Raw genomic sequence first — 4,646 nt, forward strand, 5'->3', positions numbered from 1 at the left:
GCCCACCCTTTTATTTTCTATTCAAGATGTCAAATAATGGGCGCCTGGGTGGCTCAGTGGGTTAAAGCCTCTGCCCTCGGCTCAGGTCATGATCTCAGGGTCCTGGGATCGAGTCCCGCATCGGGCTCTCTGCTCGGCAGGGAGCCTGCTTCCTCCTCTCTCTGCCTGCCTCTCTGTCTACTTGTGATCTGTCTCTGTCAAAGAAAGAAATAAAATAAAAAAAAAAAAAGTCAAATAATTATTTTTGGCCAACTAGGCAGAAGGGGAATTTTATTTTTAAAATGTTGATGAGCTGAACTGACAGGCAGACTAGAGGCTGCGCTTCCGGGATCTACACCCTAGATCACGACACAGTCTGGACAGGAAGACTGCTCCTCTTTTCCCAAAGCCCTGCTATCCTCCACGTTGTCATCACAGATGCCTTCACCCCAGTCTCTCCTGGGTCACCCACTTCTGTGTTGTACTCTGGCTCGGTCATGTGCCTTCCTCAAGGAAAGCCAGGATTTGTATTTTTGCTCACATAAGGAGAAGGCAGACTGCACCCAGGAAGGTTCAAATGGAGGAATGTCCTAATTACATAAAGTGTGACCATGCAGGTGCCAGTGTCTGCATAAAATAATACTCAGAAATTGTTAGCACTTCTCTATTGTTTGCTTTTTTTTTTTTTAATTCCAAAGTGAATGCCCGCTTCTCACTTCAGTAGATGTGATATAAAGATATTTATTGGGGGGGCGCCTGGGTGGCTCAGTCGGTCAAGCAGCTGCCTTCGGCTCGGGTCATGATCCCAGGGTCCTGGGATCGAGTCCCACATCGGGCTCCCTGCTCAGCAGGGAGCCTGCTTCTCCCTCTCCCTCTCCCTGCCGTTCTGCCTTTTGTGCTATCTGTCAAATAAATAAATAAAATCTTTAAAAAAAAAATATGTTTTTTGACCATCAGGCCCTGTCGAGGCTCCTGGCAACCCACCTCCTTTCTTTACTACATTTAATTTTTTTAAAAGATTTTTATTTTTTTATTTATTTATGTTTTTAAAATATTTTATTTATTTATTTGACAGAGATCACAGGTAGGCAGAGAGGCAGGCAGAGAGAGAGGAAGGGAAGCAGGCTCCCTGCTTCCTGATGCGGGGCTCGATCCCAGGACCCTAGGATCACGACCTGAGCTGAAGGCAGAGGCTTTAACCCACTGAGCTACCCAGGCACCCCTATTTATTTTTTATTTTAAGATTTTATTTATTTACTTGATGGAGATCACAGGTAGGCAGAGAGGCAGGCAGAGAGAGAGAGAAGGAAACAGGCTCCCTGCTGAGCAGAAAGCCCAATGCGGGGCTTGATTCCAGGACCCTGAGATCATGACCTGAGCTGAAGGCAGAGGCTCAACCCCCTGAGGCACCCAGACGCCCCCCCCCCTTTTTTTTTTTTTTTTTAATTTTAGAGAGCAGGAGCAGGAGGGAGGGAAAGAAACTCAAGCAGACTCTGTGCTGAGCATGGAGCCCAACGCAGGACTCAACGTCATGACCCTGAGATCACAACCTGAACCAAGACCAAGAGTCTTGGATGCTTAACCGAATGCACCACTGAGGTGCCCCAACCCACCTGCTTTCTTTTTTTAAATTTTTTTTAAAGATTTTATTTATTTATTTGACAGACAGGGATCACAAGTAGGCAGAGAGACAGGCAGAGAGAGAGAGGGGGAAGTAGGCTCCCCGCCGAGCGGAGAGCCTGATGTGGGGCTCAGGACCCTGGGATCATGACCTGAGCCGAAGGCAGAGGCTTTAACCCGCTGAGCCACCCAGGCGCCCCAACCCACCTGCTTTCTTAATGTAGCTGATGAAAAGTGAAGGTCTTTTCCCATGGGAGGCATCTCTCTTACAAAAGAGCAAGCACAAAAAAAGGCTAGAGAGAGAAAAAATCCAAGTGGCAGAGGCCCTCAGGTTAACTTGGCTTCACATGAAGGATCTGTTAGGAGTGGGACCACTGCTCTTCTTGCCAGCTGCCATGTCTCCTGTCTTGCTTTATGCAGGAGGAACTTGCACGGGTCAGTTGGCCACATGTCCCTTGGCCCTGCCTTGCTCTCCTCCCCCCATCACCACCACTATCCTCCCTTGTGGCTTCCGCTTGTCCTATGGCAGCCAGTGGTTGTGAGTTCCTGAACAGTGTATTATTCAGGGTTCTCCAGAGAAACATAACCAGTAGGATATAGATAGACGTGAGGAGATGTATCATGAGAATTGGCAAACGTGATTACAGAGGCTGAGAAGTCCCACAATACGATGTTCCCGACAACCTGGAGAATCAGGGAAACCGGGGCAGCTAGCTTTCAGTCTGAGTCTGAAGGCCTGAGAACCAGGATCTGATGTCTGAGGACAGGAGAAGATGGATGTCCCAGCTCACTAAGAGAATTCACCCTTCCCCTGCCTTTTTGTCCTCTTAGGGCCCTCCAAAGACTGGGTGATGCCCACCCACACTGGAAAGGGCAGAGCTTTGTCACCCAGTCTACTGATGGAAATGCTGTTCTTTTCTGGAAACACCATCACAGACAATCCCAGAAATAACACTTTACCAGGTATCTTGGCACCTCCTAGCCCAGTTAAGTTGGTACATAAAAACCGCCATGAACATCTCTTCAATGTGAGATTCAAGCAGCCTTCAACGTCTTCATTCTGTACTTGCTCAGATAAATACAAACAGGAGCGCCTGGCAGGCTCAGTCCGTGGAGCGCGCCACCCTTGATCTCTGGGTTGTGAGTTCGAGCCCCAGGTCGGGGGGCAGAGATTACATACACACACACATAAATATTATCATCTTGATGATTTATGTGAGTCTGTCAGGGAAGTCCAAACCCTACAAAATCATTAAGTGGATTGCTTCAAATCACACATATGAGCATCTTTTTGTTAACACTGTTCCAAGGATACCAAAATAATGTTAGTTTCACCAAATTTGATGTTAAATTGCTTCCGGAATTGCAGAATAGGGCAGCAATTAACATCTTGAAAATTCATCTTCAGTAATAAGCCTTCATGCTGTGAGCACACTTTGAACAAGGGGCTGTAGTCAGCAGTGTTATGTGAACAGGTGACTGATGATGGAGAAAGCTCAGTAACGGCTGGAAGATGGCTTGCTGTGGTAGCAAGAATGCCAGTTTTGAAGTCTCTTTTTGCCATCACCAGAATATATACCCTGGGAAACTTAGCTAAAGTAACAAGCATCTGTCAAGTCATCCAGCCTCTGACTAGACCTGAAATGAACACCAAGGTCAGACTTCACAATGCTTTCTAAAGCTTTTAAAGCAGATTGGCAATGATAAACCAGTAGCAAAGTGGTTTCGTCTCCAGGTCTGTGCTGGGGCTGGAGCCGAACATATGAGGCATTTATATCCTGCTTAAAAATGTCCTTCAAGACACATACTTCCTTTGCACGCTATAGTATAAAGACTGCAGTAGTGTCTTTGCAATCTGTGTTTTTTATTTTTATAGTTTTTTAAATTATTTTTTTTATTAAAGATTTTATTTATTTATTTGACAGAGATCACAAGTAGGCAGAGAGAGGCATGGAAGCAGGCTCCCCAAGGAGCAGAGAGCCCGATGCGGGGGCTTGGACTCAGGATCCTGGGATCATGACCTGAGCTGAAGGCAGAGGCTTTAATCCACTGAGCCACCCAGGTGCCCCGCAATCTGCGTTTTTTTAAAAATTGGGTTGAAGTGGGGCACTCAGAGCCCACTATGGGACTTGACCTCATGACCCTAAGATCAAGAACTGAGCTGAGATCAAGAGTTAGAGGCTTCTAGGGGTACCTGGGTGGCTTGTTGGGTTAAGTCTCTGCCTTCAGCTCAGGTCATGATCTCAGGGTCCTGGGATCGAGCCCTGCATCTGGTTCTTTGCTCAGCAGGGAGCCTGCTTCCTCCTCTCTCTCTCTGCTTGCCTCTCTGCCTACTTGTAATCTGTCAAGTAAATAAATAAAATATTTTTTTAAAAAAAATTGGGTTGAGGTATAATTTACATACAGAAAAATGCACCTTCTTTTGGGGTGCGGTTTTGAGTTCTGACAAATATAACCACCAAAGGTGAGATACACAGAGTTTTCATTATCTGAAGAGGTAGATTCCTGGCACCCCTTTGTGGCCAGACCCTACCCTGTGAACCCAAACCCTGGCAACAATTGATCTGATTTCTTTCTTTGAGGTTCACTTTTCCAGAACGTGGACTTTTGTGTCTGGCTTCTTTCACTTAGCATGATGTTTTAAAAATTCACCTAGGTTGTGCCACAGGCATTAAAAAGAAAAATTTTTCCCTTACAGAAAATTCCGAACACATGAAAGTCAAGTAGTATAATAGATCTCTATGTGTCTGACGCCAAATCTCAACAGTTGTCAACTCATGGCCCACTCCAATAATGTATAAACATTTCAACGTGTACCTGTAAAAATTAAACTTTTTTTTGTCTTAACGATAATACTATTATTCCACTTAGGTAAAATCTTTTGGCAAGACTACTTCATACCAGATGGTGCGTTCTTCCTACCTCAGGAGCATTCGGAGGCACCTCTGTCTGGGGCTCCCGGATTTTGAGCCCACAACAGCAGCCAGTCACCTGCGCAGCTCAGGGGACCTAATCCTCCTAAGGAATTTAAGGGGGCGGGGCCGTCT

The sequence above is a fragment of the Lontra canadensis genome, unplaced genomic scaffold, assembly GCF_010015895.1.
Source record: "Lontra canadensis isolate GAN:19392208 unplaced genomic scaffold, GSC_riverotter_1.0 scaffold125, whole genome shotgun sequence".
Taxonomy (NCBI): domain Eukaryota; kingdom Metazoa; phylum Chordata; class Mammalia; order Carnivora; family Mustelidae; genus Lontra; species Lontra canadensis.